Source organism: Gossypium arboreum, chromosome 13 (genome assembly GCF_025698485.1).
Source record: "Gossypium arboreum isolate Shixiya-1 chromosome 13, ASM2569848v2, whole genome shotgun sequence".
Lineage (NCBI taxonomy): Eukaryota > Viridiplantae > Streptophyta > Magnoliopsida > Malvales > Malvaceae > Gossypium > Gossypium arboreum.
In genome coordinates, this window is record NC_069082.1 from 16,449,841 (window position 1) to 16,471,662 (window position 21,822).

Sequence of the window (21,822 nt, forward strand, 5' to 3'; positions counted from 1 at the left end):
AATTAATTATCTCTTAGTACGGGATTCGAATGATGTTTCTGTTTGTTTCTCTTGGAAATAGACTCATTAAGAATTTAAAAATATAAATTTGAAACCCCAAGAAGTTTTATAAAATTTTTAATGATTTTCTAAATTTAGAATAGGGGAACCCGAAATCATTCTAACCTTGTCTCACAAAAATTCAAATATCTCATAAAATAAAATTCTTTTTCTTACACCGTTTCTTCCATCTAAAATGAGACTCAATAAGATTTAATTTAATATTTAATTCAACCTCTAATTTGATTTCCACAATTTTTGGTGATTTTTCAAAGTTATACTATTGCTGCTGTCCAAAACTGTTTTAATACTAATTTTACTCTTTCATGATTTCTTTGTATTAACTTTCACTTAGACATACAAAACACCAAAGTGTATCCATAACTAGGCATTCCATTAGCTAGTCATTATAGAATATTTACATGCCATTCATTGGCCAATTTAACCTATATATCAATAATAAAGACTTAAACATATCATTTCTTTACTTTCATATGCTCATAACATCATACTTTATCAAGTCCACACATACCCAATCACTTTTAACATAACAACTTCCCACATGTATCATCTAGTGTAATTTCATAAACATACCCTTATAAACCACATCAAACAATGACATTGGCATAGGTATATGAGTAATTAATATGCTTGCAACTCATTAGCCAATATAAGCCAATTTATGTGGCTACATACCAAATCAAATCCTTAATCATTACAAGCCAATACATTTGGCCATATCATAATGACACATACGCAAAAATGACTAAGCCCTTGTACATGCCATAGACTCAAGGGTTTGTGTTCGTTTACCCATATAATAGCTTGATAGTGTGATAGCATCTTCGGCGATCTCCAACTCGAGCTAGCATACAACCCTATAAGATATGGGAAATGAAGGGATGTAAGCTACAAAGCCTAGTAAGTTCGTATGCAAATAATAAGCAACAATAGTCATACATTTGTCATACAACAAACATAACATCACACAACATAAACATCATTAAATCTTCATAGGCATAACTTACTCAATCACAATGCTTACCTCCTTCGGTTTATAAGCTTAATTTAATACATCTTAACATTTTCCAAACGATCGTAACCTCTCCAATATAACATACCATAATAATTATTAAGAAATCATTTCAAGCCTCATAATACATTAATTATGCATATTCATATTTTCAAGCCCAAAGCTTAACATCTTTCAATGATTTAAACACTTAACTTCACATACTTTAGTAACCATTTTAATAGGCAATTATGCAAATCTTTCATTTTTTACACATATCCAATGAATAACAAATCAAGTGAACTAAACATCTTATCTCTCAATTTGATACAGCTCAAAAGCCTAACACATGATTCTCAACTGAATTTACAATGAATTTACACATCATCAACATAAATACTTATTCATAAGATTAACTTAAGGTCACTTTCATAGTGATCATGAACACATAATATCATGAAGCCAATGCTTATAAACTTTATGTACATACCTGTATGAATTCGTAACACAGTCATATCTTTTCACATCTTTGGCATAATCTTTGAATTACCCATTGAACCACTTGGAATACTAAAAGATACCCGAGAAACCTTATACACATAGTAAGATGCCAATGCCATATCCTAGATATGGTCTTACATGGGATCACATATCGATGCTGATAGCCCAGTTATGGTCTTACACGATGTCTCATATCGATGCCATGTCCCAAACATGGTCTTACACGAAATCACATATCGATGTCATATCCCAGATATGGTCTTACACGAAATCACACATAACCCTAATGTCATGACATTTGTATCCTATCTATTCCTAAGGTTCAACCGGGACTTCTTCGTTATCTTGGCAATATCGAGCTTGCTCAAAATATCAATCATATAAATCATATAATATTAAAGCAATTTAAAACATAAATATAGCATTGCATTATTCATATACAAACTTATCTCAATACCAAAAATGGTGAAAATGACCTAACCGTCAAATACTTATTTTTCCCTCGTTCTAGGCCCAAATCTCGTTTTTCTTGATCTATAATATCAAATTTAGCTCACTTATTAGTCACATTGTTCAATGTGACCCAAAAATCATATTATGGCAAAATTATATTTTTTCCCCTAAAGTTTGACATATTTACATTTTTGCCTCTAAACTCGAAAAATGAAATTTATTCAATTTCATCGATTCCTAAGCCTAGCCGAATCTCTTTTATACTTATAGCAGTCCACATTTTTCATTAAATCACACTTTTATGACATTTTATAACTTTTACAAATTAGTCCTTTTAGGCATTTTCACTGAAAATCACTTAGTAAAAGTCGTTTCTCTAACAATAAACATGTATTTTCTACTATTAAACACAAAAATACACACATATACATCATGGTTCAAAACCTAGACTTTATCCATATCTCAAATTAGTTTTAGAAATAGATAAATCTTGTTACGAAGATTTCAAAAACATGAAAATCATTAAAAACTAGGCAAGAACGGACTTACAAATGAGCTTGGAAGTTTTCAAAACCCTAGCTATGTCTTCTCCGTGTAATTTTCATCCATGGGGTCGAAGATGGACAAAAATTGGCTTTTAATTTTGTTTTTAATTCATTTTAATTACTAAATGACCAAAATGCCTGTAACACCCCAAACCCGACCTAGACGTAATGGCCGAATCTAGCGTGTCACATCAAAGTACATTTCAAAAATAGAACTTGTTGTTAAGAATCTAAATTTAAGTTAAAACCCTTTTAGTTTTCATTACTTTAGAAAATTTGGCAAATTAAGTTGTTACTAATTGAAATTAATTTGTCAAAACGATTGCCATGTTTATCACCGTTGATTCCTTAAACTAAATAAAATCGCGGAAGCTTTTAAAAACCTTGAAGTTTAAAATGCATGTTTTCCTTGAAAACAATTATTATTTTGGAAACTCATCTTGTCCTAGTCTAGCAGTTTAACATAAGAAATCAAAGCCCAAATAAAAGTTAAAACCACAAATAACCTTATTACATAATCAAAAGCCCAATATGAAATTTAAATAAATAAAGTCAAAAGTAGAACATCTGCAATTGTGTGGCCACCTCCAAGTCCTTCACAGCTCCAAAATCTAAGGCTGAGGATTACCTGCACAGTTAAAAGAAAGGGTGAGTTTACGAAAACTCAGTGTGTAATCCCCTATCAGTCAAACAGTAAACAATGCATGTAGTAAGAGTCTGGGCCTAAGCCCTATTTAGTAACAGTACAATCTGGGCCTTAGCCCTATACAGTAACAGTGTGGGCAATGCAATTATGCATCCCACCCAAATCCAGCCAGTACACCACCCGTACCAACCAATACACCATGTGGGGATATAAATCGACCGACCTAGCAAGCACACCAATATCGCAGCAAAGCTGCCAGTAATAATAATGCAACATAGCTGCCTGAAACAGTAAATGTGGCAAAGCCAGCAGTTTCAGTAATTGTGGCATAGCCACCAATACAATACTTCTTCCATATCAAAATCCCAACCCCCTGCAATATGTCATGTCATAAATATTATGGATATGCAAAGCCATACTCAGTACAATTATATATATAAATCATAAGCACATCAATCATACAGAACATAAGGGATAATCATCATTTTACCATACAAGGGTATTACGTTCATTTTACCCTACAGGGGCATTACGGTCATTTTACCCTACAGGGGCATTATGGTCATTTTACCCTATAGGGGCATTACGGTTATTTTACCCTACAAGGGCATTACGGTCATTTTACCCTACATGGGGTTTACTGTTATTTTACCCTATAGAGGCATTATGGTCATTTTACCCTATAGGGGTATTATGGTCATTTTACCCTATAAGGGCATTACGGTCATTTTACCCTATAGGGGCATTACGGTCATTTTACCCTACAGGGGCATTGCAGTCATTTTACCCTGCAGGGGCATTACGGTTATTTTACCCTACAGGGGCATTACGATCATTTTACCTATTTTGGGGTTTCAGCTCAGATAACGTCCTCTCCGAAGGTCTACAGTCGCCTTGAGCGACATAGATCACCTAATTGATCATAATGGTGTAAATGGGCCCAAGGCCCATTACTCGACCCAAGTGGGGCCACACACTCGTGTGGCCCATTTAGCCAAAATTTACCACTGCCATGCGAACTTCATGGCCCAAATCAGTAATTACCATGTACCGTTGATTTTACTCGTGTGGAGCCCATGAGCCCATTGGGCCCACACGGCCCATTTCATCCCATCGAGGCCCAAAACAGCCTAAGCCCATGAGAACGCTCATTGTGGCCTCTCCAGTCTTACACCCATGATTCTTGGGCTTGGCTTATCACATGTGCGTTCGCACACCCATGTGGTCAAAAGGCCATTCTTTCAGATTTTTGGCTCTTCAGCTTTTGCCGTTGAACAGTCTATTCAGTGTGTGAATACATATACTTATTCAACGTTTTGATAGTAGAAAAATTGGGTGTACAATTACACACCTGTTATGAAACTGCTGACGCACCCTTCCGAGATCAAAGCACCTCTGATTCACAATGATCCACCATTAGACATATTCATGGAAAATCCAAACCAAAGTATTGAGAACACTCTAACAGATTCATCAGAAATTATAATCCCTTGTAAATAAATACTACCTAAAGTAATTATCACAAATCGACAGGATTACTCACTAAGGAAGGACAATCGGCCTAACCCCCTTGGCTATAGAGATCGTGCCCCTAGCAACATTCGGCAACCATAGAGTTAAGTGCCAGCCATAAGGTAAAATAAGGGTGGACGAGTAGGATATATTCGGATCATAGAAGAAGAGGAAATCACAAACCTGAGAGAAGAAAAGACTAACCAAAAATCAGCCTTGACTCCAATTGAGACGCTGTCCAGGTAACACAGGAGATATTTAGTTTAAGCAGAAGAAAATAGCACGATTGAGAGGGGAGGAAGAGAAGTACGACCACAATTGCTAGTGGTATTCGGTCAAGAGGGTAATGTTGGAGTCAGAGAGAGAAAGGCGTATATTTGGCCAATGAGGAATAGAGTGAGGGAAAAAGAAAAGGCAAAATGGAGTCAAGAAGTACCTATTCAAAACTGAAATAGTGGCTAGGGTAATAGGCCTATTCGATAGACTGGAAAGGCAGGGAAGAAGAATCGAATCACCTTACCAATAGATGTACAAAAAGAAAAGTAAAGCTCGAATTTTAAAGTAAAGAGTGAAAAGCATCACAATTTGACAAAAAAAAACCAAAATGAAGTGACCAACTTACCTATAGTTGAAATCCTGAGTGATCAATGGCCTATTCGGCCACAACTCCACCTTCCATTCAAAATCCCTCAAAATTCTCCTAAATTCACTCCAACCGATCAACTCCCTATCCACATCCCCAATTCTACTCCTAGAATTTCTCAATTGACCAATTCAAACATCCTACCTACAGAGTTCTAGTCGGCTTTTGCTTCTCACTTGGCAAGAGAACAAAATAAATACTCTTTTTACCTTGCCATGACTTGAACCTTAGACCTCAAGGGAACCATCCACACACCACATCAATTAGATCACTAGGCTCTTTTTTTCATACCTTACCAAATTTTATTTATAACCCTACTGACCAAAGATAGGGGTTTTATCCTTAAAAACCAAAATTTCATAGAAGCCAGGACTTGAACCCATGACTTCCCAGTCACTTCAAGAGCACACATCCACTAAGCCAAACACTAAATTGTATCACTTCCTTGCACAATTAAATATTTATATGCAGTCTCCTAACTGCATCCCCGCTCAAACCTAATACTTCTAGGCCCAAATTCGGGGCGTTACAATGCCCCTAAAATAAAAGTATTCTATTTCACCTATTTCATGTTCATTTTTGTCCAAAAAATTAACCAATGGTCTAATTACCATTTAAGGACACCCAATTTAAAATTTCATAGCAATTAGACACCTCTAGCTTCTAGAACTCAAGTTTTGCACTTTTTACGTTTTAGTTCTTTTAACTAAATTGAGTGCCCAAATGTCGAACTTTTCGAACGAAATTTTCACAAAATCATTCTGTGAAACCATAGACCATAAAAATTTAATAAAAATAAATTTTCCTCATCAGATTTGTGGTCCCGAAACCACTGTTCTGACTAGGCCCAAAATTGGGCTGTTGCATTGTAACTAAAGATCGGATCTAAAGTATAAGATTACTTTGTATTCTAGTGAGTATTTCAGTTATGTAGGTGGAATTCTAAATAGTAAGTTGTTAATTTTGGTTGAACGTTAAGACTAAAGAAAAAAGGGCTTTGTACGGGGTTGTCTATGTTTGAGAAATGGTTAAAGGTACGTGAATAGGTTTTGACGATGTTTTTATGTTCCTTAAGTAGTGATTTCTTGTTAGATGGTTGGATCTGGAGTTTTGAATGATAATAGGTGAGGATTAAGTGATTTTCTACACTAACCCTTCTATATATTTTTTGTTCATACTGAAATATATCTATATAAAATTAATTAAACTATGAATCTCAAATTATGGATAGTATGGAAATCATAGTTATACGAATAATGGCAACAGAAAAAGAGGATAGCCCCTGAATCAAAAATTACATTAGGGAGGAACCATATATGTTTCAACAATGTGCGAATCAATTAGTTCAGAGGTGTATAGCAGAGGATGAGAAGACATGATTTGCCGTAATTCGGTGTAGTAGATTAAACTAGTTTCCGCACTTAAGGAGCCTGAATACAAGCATTTCCGTTACATTTTAGTTAAGGTTATTTAGTTTTAATTATATCTAATAAAGTGTGCGAATTGAGTCTTTTATTGACCTTAAGGGCCGAATAAGGCCTAAGGGAGAGCTAACATACTTTGTGAATGTTCAGGAGACCATTAAAAGGCATTTTAGGCCGAACTTGACACTATGTCACAACACGAGAGGTCTGATGTAGCAACATAGAAAGCATAATGGAGAAAATATGAAACTGCTTTCGATGTCGTGACATTCAGTAAGGGCATCACGACATAGCCCTGAAGACATCCCAATGAGGAGCATACTTGAGCTATACAACATAGCCTTGAAGACATAGCCCTGAATCGATGCTCACCTGCACAAACTTGAGCTATACATCATAGTTGTTCATCAAGAAATTTGAAGCTTTAATTTATTCAACCATTTTCGATCTACTCAAATAAATCGTACACCTAGTGCTAATGTTTACTCAGAAAATATATATAGTTTGTACACTTAGTGCTCAATATTCAAACTCGCACACTTAGTGCTCAATAAACACATTCGTACACTTAGTGCAAGATTCACATTCGTAATCATTTATGCTCGCACAGTTGTGCCTAAATTCTATTACTCAATACACATCAATTTAAATTCATCAATTTCTTTTAAATTCGGCAACATCAATTTTTCATGTACTTCAATTCGACCCATCTACTTAATTTGATTTAAATTTTTATCAACAACAACACAAAAATTTGCTTAATAACTTACCTCAGATATCGACGGACAGTTGGATTCGACTACTCAATGATTTTTTATTTTCCCCGATCCACGTCCGATCTTTTTGGTTCTTGATCTAAAAAGTTCCAAATGAATCTCATGCAAATAGAATTTCATTCATTTAAATCCAAATACACATAATTGAGAAATTTACCAATTTACCCCTAACATTATGCACTTTTACAATTTAATCCAATTTTTACAAAACACAAAATATAAAGAATTTGCATATAAAATGCTAGGGCCGAATGTTCACTAGGCTTATATAAGTCCTCCCGTTTCACTAATTTCACAATCTAATCCTTCAATTTCATATTTTCAAAATTTAACCCTAAATGCTCAAAATTACCAAAAATTCCAATACCAAAAATGTTAATCTAACAAATTTATTTTATTTTTTAACATCAAACATAAATTTCATCAAACTATCAACAATGACACTTCATGAATACATAATCAATTTCAAAATTTCAAGCATGGGCTTTATAATATTCATAGCAACGATCTCAAAAACGTAAAAATTAATAAAAACCGAACTCAAATCACTTACCTAATTGAATTTGCAAGGACCGAAAATACCAAAGCTTAAGCTTTCTTTTCTTTCTCTTAATTTCGGCCAAAAAATGAGAAAAAAAAAGATGAACACTTTCATCTTTTATCAAATATAATATATGAACATACATTAAAATATATCATAATGTCATAAAATATAATAAACAATTCAAGTTACTATTTCATGCATATTGGTCGGCCACTAATTCCTATTTATGGCCAAATTGCAACCTTAATATTGCATAGTATAAAAACAATCATAATTTGGCCCTTATACATTAACCCTTAAATTTTCCATTTTACTCGATTAAACCCTTTTTCATCAATCGACCTCTAAACACTAAAATTTTTAAACGAAACTTTCATAAAAGAAACTTCACACATTTTAAACATAGAAAATAATATTTAAATATTATTTTGCCTCAGATTCGTGGTCTTGAAACCATGATTCCAATTAGGGTCAAAATTAGGCTATTACAAAACCCTTATTCGAATACATATAATCCCAGCTAGAGACGTCACCTGAATCTGAGATGGGAGAACCAAGTAGCAGGTACTAATTTAAATCAAGTTCAAAACACTAATTACCAACCTTCTTATTTGCAGAAAACCCATTATAGGTTTAGCCCAAATGAACAGAATGTATGTATTCAACCCAGATGACCATAATGTATGTATTCAACCCAAATGATCAATAGTTAGTGGATAGACTAAACCGTATCGAATCTGCTTCTATACCATCTATGCATGGGGGAGACAAACCGTTTACCATTATATCAATAATTTGGATGAGGATGTAAATTATGTTGGGAATAGGGGTGGAAACCCTTATCTGAATACATATAATCTCAGCTAGAGAGATCACTCGAATCTGATATGGGGGAAACCAAGGAGCAGGTAGTAATTTGAATCAAGTTAAAAATACTAATTACCAACCTTCTTATTTGTAGAAAACCCAAGATAGGTTCAACCCAAATGACCATAATGTATTTAATCAACCCAAATGATTAGTAGTTAGTGGATAGACTCAACCATATCGAATCTGCTTCTACAACATCTATACATTGGGGAGACAAATCTCTTTTCCACTATATCAATAATCTGGATGAGGATGTAAATTATGTCAGGAATAGGGGTAGAAACCCTTATTTGAATACATATAATCCCAACTTGAGAGGTCACCCTAATCTGAGATAGAGTAAACCAAGGAGCAAGTAGTAATTTAAATCAAGTTAAAAACACTAATTACTAACCATCTTATTTTTAGAAAACTTAGGATAGCTTCAACCCAAATGACCATAATGTATGTAGTCAACGATTGGATAGAATTGAGGGAGAGATGCAGTCAATGAGAATAGATGTCAAGCAAGTGCAGTTTGAGTGCCCCAACTCAACCAAAACATTGACGAAGCTCAAAGATCAAATGAGCCAATTAATGAGCATGATGGGTGATATCAAAAGAAAAATTGGCACAGGTAATCCTAGTAATACAAAAGACAATCCATGGATGGAAGTTAAGGAGCATGTGAAGGCGATAACACTTCGATCAAGCAAAATACTGAGTAGCCCAGAAAACCTACTCCAGAAAGAGTTATGGGGACTCCCAGAAGCTGAAGAAGAACCAAGGCCAGAAGAGGCAAACGCACCATTTGCTAAACTAGAAAAAGAAACACCTAAAGATGCCGAAATCACAAGAATCCCATTCCCTGTTAGACTTGAAGAAAAAGAAAAGAGGGATGAGGACGAATTTGTAAGTTTCTTGAACCTATTTAAAGCATTAAATTTTAATCTACCTTTACTTGAGTTAATTGAGAAGGTTCCCAATTACGCTAAGTTTTTAAAGGAAATTATGGCGAGGCATAAGAAAATTAAGGTAGGAGAACAAGTTAAGTTAAGTTCTTCTTATAGTGTAATTATTTCAAGATAAGTGCTTCAAAAACTAAAAGACCTGAGAAGTTTTACTATTCCCATAAAGATAGGGAACATTTACTTTAATAGAGCCTATGTGATTTAAGAGCTAGTATTAATTTAATGACTTTATCAATTTTTGAAAAACTCGAGTTAAGGGATCTTAAAACTACTCAAATAACACTATAGTTGGTCGATAGGTCTTTAGTACATTCAAAAGGCGTACTTGAAGATGTGTTGCTTAAGGTATGAAGTTTGATTATCCCCATAAATTTTGTGGTGCTTGACTTTGAAGAGGATCATGAGATACCAATCTTATTAGGAATACCCTTTCTGGCTACTTTTAGGTCTACCATTGACTTAGAAAAGAATAAGTTAACTATGAAAATCAATGGTGAGATGGAAACGTTTAAATGTTGCCATCAATTAGGTACAAAGGATGACAGGATGGAGCTAAGAGAGTAGTGTAAAAATTTATCTGTTTGTAACGTTCCCGAATCAAGGGATACACTACCTTTTATGCATGTGAAAAGGATAAATAGGTTCAAATAATAGGATAAGCGGGCAAAGGTGGAATGGCACGACGGATGGTGGACTAATATTGATAGAACGAGATGTATGTCCATCTGTGAACTGACAACACTACTGGATGAATTTGGCAGTAAAACTTAACTTATATTTGAATTGTTGCATTATATTTGTAAATTACTTTATATTTAATTAATCACATAACTTAAATTCTAACTTTTATTTGATGCATGTTTATCTATAGACGAAAACATCCTTGAGATGGAATTTTGGGGCGAAATAGAGTAAGTGCCTTGACATGGATTCAGCATGTCATGACAAAGCAGACTAGTTTCTCAAGATATCCAAACTGATGTATGTGTCATGACACGGAACCTCTGTGTTGTGACATTGCTAAAATTTTCTGCAGGGTCGACTCAACCCAATAGTGTAACTTGGTGTTTTAACCCTTAATTTAACCAATTTTAAAACTTTGAAAGACCTATTTTCTAACCTAAAGAAACCTTAACTCTTTTACTAAACCTAGACTAACCTCTCTTACATTCATATTTTGTAAACACTGTCTCAAAACCTTAAACCCTAAACCTCCAACCTCTTAAACATTTTTCTTCTTTAACAAACTCTTCAATCATCATTAGAGCAACAAGGAACGAGAATACCATGTGAAAGCAAGGAATCCAAACAACCTCCAAGCATATAACTAAGGTTAAAGGTTCTTACATTCAATTTTTTTTACAGTTTATTTGTGACAGCCTTAAAACGACCCTAGTCGGAATGTGGTTTCGGGACCACAAAATCGAGGCATAAAAATAATTTAATATTTATTTTATTGCCTATAATATGTGTTAACTCATGTGTGACATTTTTGATGTTTTAATTTAGAGTTATAAATGTGAATTTCACTAGAAAGGACCTAGTAGAAAACTTTGAAAGTATGATGGGGAAATTTGTGATGACTAGTTGATCATGCATGCAAAAATGAGGGGTTTGCATGTCAATTTCCCCTTTTATTTGCTAATGGCCGGCCATGACAAAGAATTATGGGCAAAACATGTCATAAAACATGTTGGGTGAATGCTTGATGTTAGAAATAATAAAATAAAGAGCATGGGCAAAGAAAGAAAAAAAAATGGTCTCATCCATGCCCCCCTTGCCGTGAATGAGAGAAAGAAAACAAAGAAGAAAAAAAATGTGTGTGTTCATCCTTGAACATCTTTTGGCCAAAAATTGAAGGAAAAAGAGAAGAAGGGAGTGAAGCATTCAGCTATCCTAGGTCACTATTAAGGTAAGTTTGATGTTGTGCCATGAGATTCTTGCATGTGTTAGTTGGTAGCTTGAGCTCTACCTAGCCCATGGTCTAAACCTTGCTATGTGATGGAGATGACACTCGGCCATGGATGTATCATTCTTGCTTGGTGTTGATGTTGTGTTGATGAGATATTAAGTGATTTTTGTAAACCATGTTGAAATTTGATTTGTGGGGTGAGTATGGTTTTTGGCTATAAAAGATTAATAAGGGTGATGGTTGTGTTTTATGCTAAACTTAGATAAATAATGGTAGTTGCTTACATCTTGATATCTATGAGTTCCTTTCTTGGTTCTACCATAGACCCACGAAGTATATGTTTATTTGGTGTTGTTGGAGATTATGATAGAAGCTAATGAGTGAGAGTTTGATAGATACTATGAGGTTAAACTTCATGAGATTGTAAGCTTGTAATTTGGATGATGAAATTCATGCTTTGTGAAGGTAAATGGTGAGGAAGGAGCATTCGGCCATGGTAGTAAGATGAAATGCAAAATGTTAGTATTTGATTACTAGTGTATAAATGCGTATTAGCCGAGTCTTGAATTTCAAACGAAACGAGATATAATCAATACAAGTAACCATACTTGTAGGAAGTATTGAGCATAATTGGCCTCAACATGTACATGCATACTCGGCCACATGAGAAGATTAGTGTTGCATGCTTTCAGTTAGAGGCAAGCATAATGATGCCTTTATCTTGGTTAGGACAATCGGCTAAAAGGGATGTGGGTTAATATGTTGAGTTGATGCATGATTTCACATGTATGTGAATTTAATGTCTAATGTATAAATATGGGCTAAGTGCCTTGCATTCCTCTTTTCGATGCTCAAATGATTAAGTCAATTTGTTTGTTTAATTAAGCTCAAGAGCAAAGGGGATCTAAATCCGATAAAGGGAAGGAAAAAGTGGTCGAATAGCCATCGAAATCGTTCGACAACATCTGGGGTAAGTTCTCGAGTAATGGAACTTAGATTATGATTTGATTAGATCATGCTCTTTGTGTGTGGCTATTGAGCCGAAATTGCAAAAGTGATAAGTGACTTGTGTTTGAATTTTGCTAATGAAAATGAAATACGAATGTGTCATGATTTAATGATAATTGTGCTTGGCTATTTGAATGATGTCCGGGCTAAGTCCCGAAGGCTTTGTGCTAAGTGACTATATCCGGACTAAGATCCGAAGGCATTCATGCGAGTTAATAAATCCAGGCTAAGCCCGAAGGCATTTGTGCGAGTTACTAAACCCGGGTTAAGTCCCGAAGGCATTCGTGCGAGTTACTATACCAGGCTTTGTCCTGAAGGCATTCGAGCGAGTCGTTATATCCGGATAAATTCTGAAGGTACGTGATTCGAGAATGAGGTATCTTCGTATGTGCTTGAAATTAGTTGATTCCCTTCGAATGATATTCGCTCAGTCGAGTAATGAGTTTCCGGTATTTGGCTAAGATGATCCCTTATGTATGAATATAGGGGTTGGAATGTGAAATAAGTATGATATTGAGAATTTGTGCATATGAAATTATCCGTTAGCTATATGAATGCTATACTTTTGTTGTGCTGGAATCCCTTGCTCAAACTTACTAAGCATAAATTGCTTACTCCGTTTCTCTGTTTCTCTGTTTATAGATTTTGGCTCGTCGTTATCGATTCGGGATCATCAAGTCAAGTCATCCACACTATCAAAGCCCTTTTAGTATTCTTTTAGTTGAACTCGGATATGGCATGTATAGGACTACCCTTTGTTGTTTTTCAAGCACGTTTTGTGATGTATGTGTGTACGACCATGCGAAAATGGCTCGTAAAGGTGGAGTATGGCATTAGACCATTTGTGTTTATGTATATATGTATGGTTTCATGATATGACTATGGACTGGAATGGAATTGTTGGGCAAATGATCAGCCATTGGAATGGCTAAATATGATTATATGTGGACCTATGTATGACAAAACTCTAGTTGGTCCATGGAAACCACGAAATAGGTAAAGTTTACCTTGAAAATGATGTTGACAAAGAAGAAGTGGTGTGGATTTGAAAATCACTAAAATTTGTAGGAATGGAATTAAATATTGAATAAATTATGTAAATGAACCTTGATGAATCTACTTTCATATGGAAGAAACGAAACTGTTATATGAATTATATGTTAAGAGATATTAAAGTTCTCGTGAAACAGAGATAATTAGGAAATTCATTATAAATTAACCAGAGATAATTAGGAGTCATGCCATATATGTATAGATTCCTTTTTGAGTCTAGTTTCTATAGAAACAAACGGCATCAGTATTGAAGCCCTGTAAAGGGAGATATCCAGGTCGTAATGCATGAAGGTCAAGTAGTCGCACCTCGTAATGGGGAGACTTTAACTAATAAACTGTACTAATTGGCCTGACCAAAAATTCTAGAAAAAAATATGTAGATGGACATATGAGTCTAGTTTCAGGGAAAAATTACAAAACTGATTTTCGAGTTTTGAAACTCAAGATATGATTTTTAAGGCAACAGTAATGTAGTAACCAGCTTGTCTGGAAAAATTTTTTTTATGGACTGTGAAAACAATTAAGTTAAGTCTGTGTGCACCTTGTGTTCGACTCGAACGGACTCGGTGCACGGGTGTTACAATTTTATTGGTATCAGAGCTACGGTTTAGTCGATTCTAGGACTACCGTAATGCGTTTGGGTCTAGCTATACATGCCATTATGTTATTAATTGATAGTGTGGAGATTTCTGACATGTGAATTTGTGTTTATTTATAGTAATGGATCCCGATCCCAACCGAGCGATAGCTAATGATGTGGAGAGTGTGGCGCCTGCTCCTGCACAAGGGACAACAATGGCGGACTCTCAACCTATTGCTAGCAATCCAAATGATGAGGCTAGGCAAGCTTTTTATAGCGTGATGAATGATTGGTTCAACCAATACATTCGAACTAATATCTACTGTTCCACAACCTCCATTCCCAACAAACACACCCCAAGACCTACAATGCCTCCCAGAATCGACCAAATAAGGTCGAATAAGCCCCAGCTGATGTAATCCGAAAACATGGGGCTACTGAATTTAAAGCTACGGATAGCGACGATGCCGAGGAAGCTGAATTTTGGTTGGACAACACTATCCGCACTCGATGAGCTATCTTGTACACCGATGAATGCCTAAAGTGTACTATCTCCTTGCTACGCGATTCTGCCTACTATTGGTGGAGTACTCTGACTTCTGTTGTGCCTCGAGAGCAAGTAACTTGGGAGTTCTTCCAAACCGAGTTTCGGAAGAAGTATATCAGTCAAAGATTCATTGACCAAAAACGGAAGGAATTTCTTGAACTCAAACAAGGTTCCATGTCGGTTACCGACTATGAACAAAAATTTGTGAGGCTTAGTCGATACGCACGAGAGTGCCTTTCCTCAGAAGCCGTGATGTGTAAACGTTTCAAAAATGGACTGAATGACGATATAAAGCTGTATGTTGGCATCTTGGAAATCCAAGAATTTGTGGTACTTTTCGAGCGAGCTTGCAAAGCCGAGGAGCTCAGTGTGGAGAAAAGAAAAGCTGAAGGGGGAGCAAAGGAGTTTCGTAAGAGGTCTTCGGGGAAGCCTATCCCACAGTCATCAAAGAAATTTAGAGATGGCTTAGGCCGATCTAGAGACACTTTGGGCTTTTCTAGACGAGACCGCGATCGACCCCCTATGGGCACACGAGTCACTTCGATCGCCAGTGTTGGCAATGATCGTCGAGACAGAACGGAGTGCCAATATTGTGGCAAATGGCATTCTGGGAGTTGTAGATTCCGTGACCGCTCCTGTTACAAGTGCGAATCAGTCGACCACTTTATTAAAGATTGCCCGAGGTTGTCTGAACAGAATGTAGATCAGAGTGGGAAACCGGGTGCTACCACTGCTCGAGGTAGACCATCAAGAAATACGGGCAATGCTAGTGGTGGTCAGAGAGGATCTAGAGATGCTGTGACCAGATCTGAGGCTCGTGCTCCTGCTAGGGCTTATGCTATACGCGCACGCGAGGATGCTTCCTCGCCAGATGTTATTACCGGTACTTTCACTCTCTTTGATACTAATGTGATTGCTTTGATTGACCCTGGTTCCACTCATTCTTATATATGCGAAACCTTAGCATCCAGTAAGACTTTACCTATTGAGTCTCATCGAGTTCGTAATTCGGTGTCAAATCCTTGGGTCGTTACGTGCTGGTCGACAAAGTGTGTAAGAAATGTCCCCTAGTAATTTGAGGTTCCCGTTTTCCGGTGGACTTGATGCTTTTGCCGTTCGATGAATTTGATGTTATTCTTGGGTTGGATTGGTTGACCGTGCATGATGCGGTTGTGAATTGCAAAAGCAAGACTATTGATTTGAGGTGCGCAAATAACGAGATGATCTGAGTTGAGTCTACGGACTTAAAGGGTTGCCACTGTAATATCATCAATGTTGGCCCGTAAATATGTAAGAAAGGGTGCGAAGCATACCTTGCGTATGTACTTGATGATAAGGAGTTAGAAATAAAACCCGAATCTGTGCCGGTGGTTTGAGAAGAATGATTGAACATTTTTTTATTTTTTAAAACTTGTATTAATTTTTGGATGATTTAAAATTTGTAGGAGTATGAATAATAAGTAGATTTTTAGTATGTTGTATTTTGTTTAAGTTTTCTATATAGGAACCCAACACGAAGGAGACACAAACAATCCGAGCTTTACCTAATCAAAGGAGGAATCACCTGCATATAGGAGCTAGAATAATCACAATCAATCAGGTAACTTCTCTCCAAATTTTTTTTTCGGCTACACATTGAGGACAATGTATCAACTAAAGTGTGGGGGGTAACATAGAAAAATTGCTTCAAACTTTTACATTTTCTTTGATTTTTCTTGTCTTTTGTGTGCTTGAGCTTGTAGAAATACAAATGATTGGTTAGGAGCATGTACATAGGTTGCTTGTGTTATGAATAAATTTTGCAAGATGATAGGTGATTTGAAATTTTTGACTATTAGACTACTAAGTTCTATATGTTACACTATAAATAGGCATGAAGCTATCAACTGTACCAAGAGATATAGAAAATACAAGGAAACGAGTATGCTAGTACAAATGATAAATAGTTGAATTCGTATTTGTTTGGTTAATTAAATCTGTGCATATTGAGATATTTAAGGATGACCTAAGGCATTGTTTGTGTAACACCCCTAACTCGTCTCCGTCGCCAGAATAGGGTTACAGAGCATTACCATACAGATGAAACATTAAAACATTCATTTCATACATCATTACAAATATAATCTAATTGCATTCAATAACATACATAACGTCCCTTAATCGAGCTTTCGAGGCCCTAGAAATACCTTAGAAATAGTTCGTGACCAAATTGGAAACAATCGGAAAGTATAGGGAAAAGTTAGAAAAATTGAACTACAGGGGTCACACAGCCGTGTGGCTAGGCCATGTGCCTTACACGGTTGAGACACAAGCCTGTGTCTCAAGGCTATGTAACAATCAAAATAGGGACATGCGATCGTGTAACTCTCAAAATAGCCACACATGCCCGTGTACCAAGCCATGTGCTAGGCTATGTAATAGCCTGACTTATATGCATTAAAACCTACAAAGGGACAAACAGATGTGTTGTCTGGTCGTGTGTCGCACATGGTTGAGCCACACGCTTGTGTCTCAGGCCGTGTGGACATGAATTTGACCAAATTCAAGCCATTTCCAACACCAACTCATGCAACCTTCTAAAAGCATATTGTGCACATAAGCAAGGGATCATAACATGACCAAAACTAACATGAAATGACCAATTCAATAATCTAAAACCATTCAACCAAAATGCTAAGTAATGAACCTCTAAAGCAAACATACAAACTTACCTAAACATATTTACACTTGACCACATTTCATTCATACACATCTAATTCATTTCTATCTAAAAACATACCATAACGTGACCTATACCATTTCAACATAAACTTACCATTTAAGCCATACCATTCATTCATCATAAGTACCAAAATGACACAAACCAACCTATATCAAATGGTACCAAAACAACCAACTTATACATACCAAAATATACCGATATTATCGCTGGATAGTGTGATAGATCTCTAACAAGCTTCCAAACTAATCGAGCTTTCGATTATCTATAAAACATAGGACAGAAAACTACATAAGCACATAATGCTTATGTGACAGCCTTAAAACGACCCTAGTCAAAATGTGGTTTCGGGACCACAAAATCGAGGGATAAAAATAATTTAATGTTCATTTTGATGCCTCTGATATGTGTTAATTCGTGTGTGACATTTTTGATGATTTGATTTAGGATTATAAATGTGAATTTCACTAAAAAGGACCTAGTAGTAAACTTTGAAAGTAGGATAGGAAATGTGTGATGACTAATTAAAGCATGCATGCAAAACAATGGTCTTGCATGTCAAATACCCTCTTTTATAAGTGGTGGCCGCCATGACAAGGAGGATGGGCAAAACATGTCATAGACATGTTTTGTTGGTGCATTATGGAGAAACATTAAACTAAGGTGTATGGGTAATAAAAAATGAAAAAAATGTGTGTGAAGGCTTCTCCCCTCCCCATTGCCGTGAGTTGAAGAAAAGAAAAGAAAAAATTTGTTCATCCTTTTCTTTCTCTCTTGACCGAAAATTCTAAGGAAGAAGAGGAATTTTTGCTTCATGTTTGGTTTGGAAGAGGATTAGGAAGGGTTTGGCTATACTTGCATCAAGATTAAGGTATGTTTGAGGTTGTGCCATGAGATTCATGCATGTTTTTAGTTGCTAGCTTGATGTTCTTATTAGCCCATGGTTCAAATCATTGCTATGTCATGGGAATGATATTCGGCCAAGGTGGATGTTGTGTTAATGCCATTGCATGCTAAATATCAAGCTTAATAATGATACATTGTGATGGGGATTGAGGACTCTTGGATTTTCTTTTAGACTTTTGAGTGAGACACTAAGTTCTTTGTTTAACCATGACCAAATTGAAACGGTATGGTGTTGTGGTGTATTCGCCATGGTATATCCATTAGTATGATTTATGCATATTGCATGGTAGGTAAGATTTGAGCTTTGGATATGTGTTTATATTTGGATATAAGCAACTTGAGATTCGCCCTTGCACCTATATGTACATATGTTTGCACATGATGTATTGGTATGACATATATACTATCTCAAGGTATATATTTGCATATGATGATGTTTGGTTATGAAATAAATGATGGATGCGTATTGAGTTACAATATGGAATCGTTAGTTAGTAAAATGTATGCTGTTTTTGTGTGGTATTAAGTGCATAATTGGCCTCAACATGGACATGCATATTCGCCACATGAAGGGGGGTTGGTGTGTATGCATTCGGTTAGAGGCAAGCATATTGATGCCTATTCTTGGCTTGGAAAATTGCTAAGGAGAGTACTAACTAAGGTGTTGAATTCGATTCGTGATTTCGCATACATGTGACTCTAATGTATAATGTATATAAGGGCTAAGTACCTTGAGCTTCACTTTGATGTTTGAATGAATTGTATTAAATTGCATGTTGTGATTAAAAACTGTGCATGACCATTGTGTATTTGAGCTAAAGGACGGCCATATGACCATTTAAACTCCTTGTCATATTCGCCATAAGCTATCATAATAAGATTTTAATAAGTTAAATTTGTGTGAATTAGCTCAAGAGCTTAGAGGACCACAGTTGGATAAGGAAAGGAAAAGTGATCGAATAGCAGTCGAAATCGTTCGACAACATCCGAGGTAAGTCTTGAGTAATGACCCTACTTGAATTATATTGAAATGATTTGTCATATTATGGCGGACAGCCGAATGTGCGTAGGGACTAAGTTATAAAGTCAATTGTAATCATGCTCTTTGTGTGTGGCTATTGAGCCGAAATTGGAAAGGTTTGAGAAATGTTTTGTGTTTGAGCCTTAGTAACGAGAATGAAATATGGATGTGTCGTGATTATTGATATATGTGTACATGAGCATTTGAATGATACCCGGGCTAAGTCCCGAAGGCATTTATGCTAGTGATTATATCCGGGCTAAGTCCCGAAGGCATTTATGCTAGTGATTATATCCGGGCTAAGTCCCGAAGGCATTTATGCTAGTGATTATATCCGGGCTAAGATTCGAAGGCATTCGTGCGAGTTGTTATATTCGGGCTAAGACCCGAAGGCATTTGTGCAAGTTACCAACTCCGGGTTAAGACTCGAAGGCAATTGTGCTTGTGGTTATATCCGGCTAAATTCCGAAGAGACTCGGTTTGAAGGTGAGCATTTTGGTGCCGTAATAAATTCAATTAATACGTTCGAAAAACCCATACGATAAGGTATGTTTACATGTGCATCAGAAAAGTCGATCCGTTTGAAATAGTATTCGTTCAATCGACTAACGAACTTTCAGCTCTTAGATAGGTTGATACCTTGTGTGTATATGTTGATGAAGTGTGAAGTAAGTATGATTATGAGAATGTGTATTAATAAAGTGATTCATTTAGCTATGTGAATGTAATACTTTAGTCAAAGCTGAATTCATTACTTGAGACTTACTAAGCATTAAAAATGCTTACCCGCTGCTTTGGCTCTCTGTTTTATAGATTTTGCTCGTTAGCTATCGGATTCGGGATCATCAAGTCAAGTCATCCACACTATCAAAGCCCTTTTGGTACTCTTTAGTTGAACTCGGATATGGCATGTATAGGACTACCCTTTGCTGTTTTTCAAGCACGTTTTGTGATGTATGTGTGTACTGACCATGCGAAAATGGCTCGTAAAAGTGGAGTATGGCATTAGACCATTTGTGTTTATGTATATATGTATGGTTTCATGATGTGACTACGGACTGAATGGAAGTGTTGGGCAAATGATCAGCCATTGGAATGGCTAAATATGATTATATGTGGACCTATGTATGACAAAACTCTAGTTGGTCCATGGAAACCACGAAATAGGTAAAGTTTACCTTGAAAACAGATGCTGACAGCAGTAGTGGTGTGGATTTGAAAAATCAGTAAAATTTGTAGGAATGGAATTAAATATTGAATAAATTATGTAAATGAACCCTGATGAATCTACTTTCATATGGAAGAAACAAAACGGTCATATGAGTTATATGTTAAGAGATATTAAAGTTCTCGTGAAACAGGGCCAGAACGGTTTCTGGATTCCCTGTTCCGACTTTGTAAATTCATTTTAAATTAACCAGAGATAATTAGGAGTCAGGCCATACATTTATAGATTCTTCTTTGAGTCTAGTTTCTATAGAAACAAACAGAATCAGTATTGAAGCCCTGTACAGGGAGATATTCATGTCGTAACGCATGAAGGTCAATGTAGTCGACCCCTGTAACATGGGAGACTTTAACTAATAAACTGTACTAATTGGCCTGACCAAAAATTCTAGAAAAAATTTTTGGATGGACATATGAGTCTAATTTCAGGAAAAATTACGAAACTGATTTTTGAGCTTTGAAACTCAAGATATGATTTTTCGAGCGACAAAGGACGCTAGTAACCAAACTTTGTCGGAAAATTTTAAATGGATTGTGAAAATGATTAAGTCAAGTTTGTGTGCACCTTGTGTTCGACTCCGGTAACGGACTCGGGTATGGGGTGTTACAATTTTATTAGTATCAGAGCTACGGTTTAGTCGATTCTAGGACTACCGTAATACGTTTGGGTCTAGCTATACATGCCATTTTGTGATTAATTGATAGTGTGGTGATTTCTGACATGTGAAATTGTGTTTATCTATAGTAATGGATCCTGATCCCGACCGAGCGATAGCTGATGATGTGGAGAGTGTGGCGCCTGCTCCCGCATAAGGGACAGCTCCGGTGGACTCTCAACCTATCGCTAGCAATCCGAATGATTAGGCTAGGCAAGCCTTTTATAGCGTGATGAATGATTGGTTCAACCAATACATTCGAACTAATACGGCTGTTC